At 52.2% G+C, this 9,398-nt stretch overlaps 1 pseudogene; it reads right to left on the reverse strand.

Annotated features, from left to right (window-relative positions):
• Window positions 1-3,162: 3,162 nt before the first annotated feature.
• On the reverse strand, window positions 3,163-9,082 carry LOC130022033 (uncharacterized; annotated as a pseudogene).
• Between the last annotated feature and the right edge of the window lie 316 nt (window positions 9,083-9,398).

The following is a 9,398-nucleotide window of genomic DNA, read 5'->3' on the forward strand; positions in this document are numbered from 1 at the left end:
AAGGAAATAATCCTGTTATGTGTGAAAGCTTCTTGTGATAGTAGTACCAAAGTGAAAGGTACTTGCTGATTATCACCTACACCATGGTTATGATGATGTCCTGGCATGTGGACTTCCCAGTATGTTAACTGGTAAATAATGGTTCTTAGTGATAAGGCAAGGTGGAAGGAATTAAATAAGAAGTAAATAGGTACAAACATTGCATTTTGCTGGGTACTGTCAAGACCCACCATGGTTTCATTCTTTGCTGTGACTCTGACTTGGCTCAGAGACCCTGCTTTGCAGAGGATCATGGCAAAGATCAACCAGGATGCTGTGGTGAGCCCTTTTTACGTTGGATAGACAGGCAAAGCTCCATTCTTCAGGCCCTTCTGTGTTATGTTCTGGTAGTCACATCCCGCTGTGCTGTCCATAATTTATGTCCAGATCAGCCACATGCAAGGAAGCACTTCACTCGCTGTAGCATATCTGCACTCATTGTATTCGGTTTTCCATTTGATTTACACAAACATTGAGGGTAAATGTTTTGAAACTTACACTTTGGAAGCAGTAAAATCCTAACTATCTATTATACACCAAAATGGGACCATATACAATCCAGATGATTGAACCTGGGTCAGCTGCGAACAAGGCAAACACCCTGTCCACTGTGCTTTCACTCCAGCAAACCAGCCTTACACATTTACCTCAATTTTCCTAGTTCTCTGCACAGCTGGTGACTGACCCTCTAAGGCTGCTTGCAGAAGTGGAAGTGACGTCACAGCAGGGCATTTACGTGTTTGCATGCAAGACGCTGGATCAGGCATTCATTTGTTACGCAGGTGAAGGGAGAAGAGGCTGTCCCGCGTGGAAGGGGTCTGTGAAGGCCAGTTTTGTGGCAGGACACTAGCGGCCTCCCGTGAGCACCCCGCTCCTCGCCTCCCGGTGTCTGTGTTAGGGTTCGAGCGCAGGGCAACCACACCTGTCAAGGAAAATTCTGAGACACCAAGTCCACACAAAAGCAAGAGGTTTATTCAAGCTTGCTTGGGCTCACAGCGTTACCGCAAACAGTCAGTGGCTGAGAGCCCCGGGCCTCTTCAAAGGGGGCTTTTTATAGGGCATCTTCCCGCGCATTTCAGAAAGCCCATGCACAAGTCATCCAATACATTTGAACTATTACATTAGAAGCTGCACACAGGCAGCCAATCGTTTTGCAACAAGCCATCAGCACCAGCCACTCTCTTCTGTACAGGTCACCAGGCCATCCCAACGGGCAGCTAAGTAGGCCTTTTCTGGCCTTATGGCCATATTAGGTGGATTCCAAAAACAGGGAATTACCTTATTAGGCCCTCTCTGGCCCTGTGACCTTATTAGGTGGATTCCGAGGGCAAGGAAATACCTCATTAGGTCTTTTCCGGCCTTATGGTCTTTTTTGGCGAATTCCAGGGGCAACAAGAAGATGGGGGTACTTGGTGATTTCAACAGGACGCAGCTGCAGGGCACGATATAGGCTGGGACTTGCTTTGCTAGGGCCCAGTTGTCATGGGGCTATCTTTCATTCCCCCCTTTTCTTCTAGTAGGTCTTCTAATCCTAGAGACCTTTATTCTGTAATGCCTGGTATTGCTGCCTCATCACTAATAGCTTGACCTCTCCCAGTCGGTTTTGTATAAATGCAAGCAGGCCACTAAGAAGGCAAGGGCCGATTGTCACTATTAGAAGGAGCAGAACGAGAGGTCCTGCTATGGCCGAGAGTAAAGTGGTCAGCCATGGGGACTTGTGGAATCATCCTTCGAACCAACCCTGCTGATCCAGCAGATGTTTCTCCCGGGCCTGTATTCTTTCTCTTAACTTGGCCATAGAGTCTCTGGTCACACCATTGTGGTCAGCATAGATACAACACTCCTCCCTTAGGGCCTCACATAACCCATCTTCCTTCAGGAATAACAAGGCCAGCCCTTGCCTATTTTGGAGGACTACTTCTGACAAGGATATTAGGCTTTTTTCAAGGCCGATATGGAGCCTTCGATCGCCTTTAGATCCTGATTAATAGCTATGTGCAGTTGTTCCAGCTGTCTAGGGGCCTGGATTAGCGAAGCAGTTCCAGTACCTATCCCTGCGGCTACTCCCAATCCCAACAAAACTGCCAGGGTAAGGCTAACAGGCTCCTTCTGGAATCAAGTCTTTCCCAGCTGTACTTCTTTGAATTCCTCCTCAGGGTAGTAAGTCAGTCTGGGAAATATTTGTACCATTAAGCAGAAGTCCCGGCTGCTTTTAAATACCTGGGTGGAGACGCACGGGGTCAGACCAGTGTTGCAGGCGCAGCAGGTACTGTTTGCTGGTAAGATGTACTGAGCCGAAGATGTGGGGGTTATAACCTGAGCGCACCTTTCCTAGACAAGTTCCCTCTCCTGAGACCTGGACAAGTGTAAGCTTGTGGGTGGTACTCCAATCACAGCGGGTGGGATCATTCGTTTCTTGGAGTGATCCATTTACTGCCAGCTTGATCTGGGAGAACTCTATTTGGACCAGTCGCCCCGTGGTCCACAGCCTCCTGTCTCAAACTAATGGTGAACCAGAATCCAGGGTCAGGATGGGAAAAGTCAGGGACATAGATCCTTAGTCCCCAAGTTCTCCCTTTAAGCCACTGGAGAAGGTTTTCCTGCCTTTTGCTCTGGGTAGTGAAGGTGATGCTGAGGGTATTATCATAGGGGCCGCCCTGATTACAGCCCCTCAAGTTCCTTACACCGCTCCAGCCCCAAGCGGCCTTGATCCAGTCCTATGAGGAGGCAGGCTTCCAGTAAGCTTGCCCTGTGGTCTCGCAACCCCAGGCCTTACAATAAAGGGCCTCCGGCCCTCCACAAGTCCTTTTCCCTTAACGATCTCTACCATCTTTTGGACAGATATAGAATTGTTGCAGCCCGAGGTGACACCTTCTCTCCCTAGTCAAACACCCGATGGTTCCCCCTACTCCTGCATGGCCAGCATTTGCTCTGGAGTCACCTCTGTCTGGTATTACTTCCTCCTTCCCCACATCCCAGGTGTCTAGTCCCAAGACAAGCTGACACATATCTGGGTGCAAAGTGGGCCACCACGTACTCGGAGTGTAAGTCCCCTTGACGGGCCAGGCCACTTGTCCAGTAGGGGATACCATCTCCCAAGTCAAGTGCTGGGGAGCGTGGGGATTACAGGTCATGGGGGGGAGAGTCCACAGTCCTAGCCACACGGCAGATGCACAGTTTGAGGGGATTCTCAGTCTTCTCCAGCTTCCAGGTAGATTTGGTCGGAGAGGCAGGTTTGAGGTGAGAGGCATGGATCCATGCGGCGATGCCATCGACCTTCACGGCAGTCGGAGTGGTCAGGATCACCAGGTAGGGTCCCTTCCACCGAGGTTCCAGAGTCCGGACTTGGTGTCGGCAGACGTAGACTGTGTCCCCGACCTGGTACCAGTGTGGCACCTGCAGGTCACCAGGCTGATACGCGGCGGCCAAATGCTTCCAGACCGAGTGTTGGACTGTTTCGATTGCTTTCAGCCTGGCAATTAGAGGGGTAGACAAAGGGATCATGCCATCAAATAAATTCAAGTCCCTCACCAGAGGGGGAGTTCCATGTAGGATCTCAAAGGGTGTCAGGTTTAGCAAAGTCGGGGAAGGGGTGTTTCGGGCTCGGAACAGGGCATAAGGTAGGAGCATGGTCCAATCTTTCCAGCCGGTTTCTACAGGTAGTTTAGTTAAGGTCTCTTTTATGGTTCTGTTCATCCTTTCTACCTGTCCTGAACTCTGGGGTCTATATGCACAATGCAATTTCCAATTTATCCCCAGTGCTTTAGCTAGTCCCTGACTTACTCGGGCCACAAAGGCCGGCCCATTGTCAGACCTTATAGTATGGGGAAAACCGAACCTGGGGAAGATTTCTTCCATAATCTTCTTCACTACTACTTGTGCAGTTTCTCCCTTTGTCGGGTAGTCCTCGGGCCATCCTGAGAAAGTGTCCACCATCACAAGTAGATACTTGAATCCATATCTAGCCGGAACTATTTCTGTGAAGTCGATCTCCCAATACTGCCCCGGTCGGTCCCCCCGAGTCTTGTCCCTGCACTAACTACCATACCTGCTGGGTAGGCATTAACCTTTTGACAAGCCTCACAGTTCGCTACTATGGCCTTGGCCAATTGCTGTTCCTCCTCAACGGTCAGGCCAAAGGTCTGGGTTTTCAGTAATTCAGCCATTTTCTGGGGCCCCAAGTGAGTGAGTTTGTGAAGAGTCTGTAAGTAAATCAAGGCCTTCTGGTGGTCGTCCCCCTCATGCCCGTCACCGCTTTGCTGTGGAGCCTCTGCCTCTTGCCCGTCGTCATTCCTCAATTCTAGCCCTTCTTCGGCCACCCGGATTGACGCAGCCGGGGAGAAAGCAACTGCCCAGTGGGCTTGTTCATCTGCCTTGCGGTTCCCAGTGGCCACCGGGTCTGATCCCCGCTGATGACCCGGGAAGTGGACGATGGCTATTTCAGCAGGGAGGAGGACTGCTGCCAGGAGCCGTAAGATCTCAGGCTTGTTCTTGATCTCTTTCCCAGCTGATGTCAAAAGACCCCGCTGCTGGTAAATGGCCCCATGTATCTGGGCAGTGGCAAAGGCATACCTACTGTCAGTATAAATTATAGTTCTCTTACCTTCTGCCAGTTCCAATGTTTGGCCCGGGCAATGAGCTCGGCCTTCTGAGCCGAGGTTCCTTCAGTTAATTTTTTGGTCCAAATGGTAGCTTCGTTACTCACCACGGCTGCCCCCGCCCTCCTCCTTCTGTCCGGGAGAAAGCTGCTCCCATCTGTGTACCAGGTATCATCCGGGTTCTGCAGGGGCTAGTCCTTTAGATCTCGCCTTACTCCCATCTCTTCGGCTAGGATGTCTTGGCAAGTTGTAAGACTGGTTCCTGCTGTTTATCGGGTAATAGGGTGGCGGGGTTCAGGATGGAAGGGGAACTGAAAGTTACCCAGTAAAGACCAACAGGACGTTTTGATAGTATGTAATGCGGGCGTTCGTGAGCCACCTGTCGGGTGGCTGGCGAACCACACTCTCCAGGGTGTGTGGAGCTATCAGCATCACTATCTGGCCTAGCGTCAGCTTGTCTGCGTGTTTTACCAAGAGGGCCGCAGCTGCTATTGCCTTCAGGCACCGGGGCCATCCACTAGTGACAGGATCCAACCTTTTTGACAAATAGGCCACCGGCCTTTTCCATGGTCCCAAAGTTTGAGTCAATACACCCTTGGCTATCCCTCCTTTCTCATCCAAATAGAGGGTAAAGGGCTTTTCTATGTCAGGAAGGGCCAATGCTGGTGCGCTGAGCAAAGCCTTCTTGATGTCATCAAATGCCCTCTGTTGCTCAAGCCCCCACTCAAAGGGAATATCATTTTTGGTAAGATGGTACAGAGGCGCGGCTAGGGAGGCAAACCCGGGGATCCACAGTCGGCAAAATCCTGCCATCCCTAGAAATTCCCTTAGCTGACGGCGGGAACTGGGGGCGGGGATCTGGGTTCCCATCTTTTTCCGGGCCTCTGTGAGCCAGCGATGCCCACCCCGAATCTTATAGCCCAGCAACGTTACCTCTCTCTTGCATAGCTGAGCTTTTCGAAAAGAAGTTCGGTATCCGAGTCTAGTCAGCTCGGCGAGCAGAGTCTGTGTCCCGCACTCAAGGCCTCCTCAGATTCGGCCGCCAGCAACAGATCATCTACGTACTGTAAACAGGGTTACGTCTGGGTTTCCCCGGCGGAAGGCGTTCAGGTCCTCATGGAGTGCCTCATCAAAAATGTTGGGGGAGTTCTTGAACCCCTGTGGTAGTCGCGTCCAGGTGAGTTGACCTGAAATCCCCTTTTCGGGGTCAGTCCATTCGAAAGCGAAGAGAGGCTGGCAGGAAGGATGCAAAGGCAGACTAAAAAAGGCATCTTTTAAGTCCAAGACAGTGTACCAAGTTTTGTTCGGCCCCAATGAACTGAGGAGATTATGAGGACTCGGCACAGTGGGGGTGGATATCTTCTACTCTGCTATTTACCTCCCGGAGATCCTGTACAGGGCGTAATCCCCTGTCCCCGGCTTCTGGAGCAGAGGTGTGTTGCAGGCTGATTGACAGGGCACTAGCACCCCCTGCTGGTATAATTTATGAAAGTGAGGTTTGATCCCTTCCCTAGCCTCTTTGCTCATCGGGTATTGACGAACCCGCACTGGGGTGGCAGTGGCTCTGAGGGTCACCACCACTGGAGGTTGCTGGGTAGCTAGGCCGATCCCCACCGTTTCTGCCCAGGCCTCAGGAAACTGTCTTAACCAGGCATCCGCTTCCTTCAACGCGGCCTGATACAGTCGGTATTCTTCATCTGCCCTCAGGGTTAGTATGGTAGTCACTGGGGTATCGTCCAATTCCACAGATCCAACTAATGGATTCTGGAATGTTACCTTGGAGCCCGTTGGGTCAAAGGCGATATTGGCCCTTAATTTGGTTAGCAAGTCTCTTCCCAGTAAGAGAGCAGGACAATTTGGTATGACCAAGAATGAATGCTGGATCTCTCTTTTTCCCAAATTCATGATCCGTTTGGTGGTCCAGGGTCGGTAGCAGCTGCCGTTTGCCCCATGAACTAGAGATTTCTTTGTTGACAGTTTCCCTAGAGGTTTTTGCAGCACCGAGTGCATTGCTCCCGTGTCTACTTCAAAGTCAATGGGGGTCCCCTCCACTTCAAACTTTACCCTGAGCTCGCGGAGGGGGTCCGAGCTCCGACGACCCTAGTCATCAAGGACCAGCAAGTTTACAAGCTTTTCTCCTTTCCTTTTCTGGGGGCACTCGTGGGCCCAATGCCCAAACTCTTTACAGTAAGCGCATTGGTCTGTCCGCAGTCGTGAGCATGGGGTCTTGAATTCCTGCCCCAGGGGTCAACAGGACCCCTTGGGAGGCCCTCTAATTTCTCCCCTGCTTGGCTGCAACATAGCGGCTTGTATCTTTGTCACCTCCTGATCCCTCCGTCTTTCCCTTTTCTCCTTTCTCAACTCTCTTGCGTTCCCTTTCTTCCCTCTCTTTCTCCTTTCTCTCTTCTCTCTCTTCTGGGGTCTCCCTCTTGAGATACACCTTATCAGCTTCCTTAACTAGGTCCCACAAGGTCAGATCCTGGATCCCGTCTAGTCTTTGTAGTTTTCTCCGAATGTCTGCAGCGAACTGTCGAATAAAAGCTATGGCCACCGACCCCTTATGCTCTTCACATTCGAGGTCAAAGGGTGTGTATCTCCGGAAGGCTTCCATGAGCCTTTCCAAGAACCTAGTGGGGAATTCATCAGGATCCTGACTCACTTCCCTTACCTTGGCCAAACTAGTGGGGCGCCTGGAGGCTCCCCGGAGACCCGCCAACAGAATCTGGCCATAATTGGACAGATGCTCCCTACCTTGTAAGGTGTTGAGTCCCAATTGGGGCGACGCAGCAGGAACTGATCCTCAATGCCGTTAGGGAGTGCGGTCGGTCTCCCATCATCTCCTGGAACATTCTTGCGGGCTTCCAGGAGAATCCGGTCCCATTCCTTGGTGGTGAAGAGAGTGTCCAAAAGTTGCTGACAGTCGTCCCAGGTAGGCTGGTGGGAGTGGCAGATAGACTCAACCAGCCCAGCCAACCTGGTGGGGTCCTCGTAAAAAGTGGAATTGTTATTCCGCCAGTTATAAAGATCTGAGGTAGAAAAGGGCCAATATTGTAAAGTTTGCAACCACCCCCCATGCCCATCGTCTATCATGGGACCATATGGACACAGGGGGAGAGCAACTGTTTCTCGGGGATGAGTCTCGAACGGTTCAGGCTCCTTCTGTGGAGCTCGTCGTCGCCGTGCACGGGTGCCTTGGCCGGGGGGCTCGAGTATTCCTGACTAGGCTGGGAGAGTTTGGGCTTGTCCTCACCTGCCCTCAGCGGCCGTCGTAGTGGGCTCCAGCTCCCTCCCCAACGCATTCTGCCCAGCTCCTACTGCCTGCAGGGGAGGAGCCGGAGCCAGTTCTCCCCCTGCTGCAAGGGGGAGATCTGCGTATATGTGTGGCACAGCTGGATAAGGGGGAGGAGGAGGCGGGGTGGAATCCAAAAGCATAAGGTCCCCCTGCGACTTGGGGAGAATCGGGGCTGACGGGATCTGCGGTCTGGGGTTAGTGGGCGGCGAAGGCGTTTCTCCCTGGACCATGAGGACCTTGGATTCTTCTTTCGGTGTCTGTTTGGAAAGAAACGGCTTTACCCAGGGATGGGGGTTCTCACAAAGGTCCCTCCAAAGAAGAATATAGGATTGTTGGTCAGGGTGACCAAGTGGGTCAGGTCTGAAAATAACGTCCTGTACTGCTCGGACCAAGTCCAAGTCGAACGCTCCATCCGCTGGCCACTCGACTCCGAAGGTCGGCCATTCGGCCGAACAGAAGGTCCGCCACTTTCCTTTCTGAACGAAACAAGAGAGGTTAGATCCTCGCTTACGGACCTCCGACCAGTGGTCCAGAGTAAGGGAAAGAGGAGTTGGGAGGGTCTGCCCCATGGCCAGTGTGGAGACTTCAGAGAGGAAGAGATAAAGACAAAGAGAGAGAAGGAGACAGGAAGTCACACAGCGACCCAGGAGGGTCGTCCACAGACACGCCAAGGGAAGAAGTCTTCCAGCTGTTGGAAGGGGTACCGGTAAAAACTTCACTGTCTCGCTCTGCCTGGAAGGAGGCGTCCGTGTCTCCTTCACCCCAAACGGAGCCTTCGGGTGTCCCCGAGGTTCTACCACCACTGGGGCGTCCCCCAGGGTCGTGGCCTCTGGTCTCGGATCACGTCTGTTCGCCACAGCCAGAGGGCCCTCTCGGACCCGATCTCATAGCCACTGCGAGAATCCCCTGACCGGTCGACACACATACACACCGATTTAGTGATCGCTGAGTACAGGCGCCTTACTCACCCCGAAACGTCTTATCAGGGAGGTCTTGATCAGGTGGGCAAGGGTCCTTTTGCTCCCAATCCCGGGAGAGCCCCCAGATGTTAGGGTTCGAGCGCAGGACAACCATACCTGTCAAGGAAAACTCTGAGAGAACAAGTCCATGCAAAAGCAAGAGGTTTATTCAAGAATGTTTGGGCTCACAGCATGACCGCAAACAGTCAGTGGCTGAGAGCCCTGGGCCTTTTCAAAGGGGGCCTTTTATAGGGCATCTTCCCGCGCATTTCAGAAAGCCCATGCACAAGTCATCCAATACATTTGAACTATTACATTAGAAGCTGCACACAGGCAGCCAATCATTTTGCAACAAGCCATCAGCACCGGCCACTCTCTTCTGTACAGGTCACCAGGCCATCCCAACGGGCAGCTAAGTAGGCCTTTTCTGGCCTTATGGCCATATTAGGTGGATTCCAAAAACAGGGAAATACCTTATTAGGCCCTCTCTGGGCCTGTGGCCTTATTAGG

This window comes from Sorex fumeus, unplaced genomic scaffold (genome assembly GCF_029834395.1).
Source record: "Sorex fumeus unplaced genomic scaffold, SorFum_2.1 ptg000019l, whole genome shotgun sequence".
Classification (NCBI taxonomy): Eukaryota; Metazoa; Chordata; class Mammalia; order Eulipotyphla; family Soricidae; genus Sorex; species Sorex fumeus.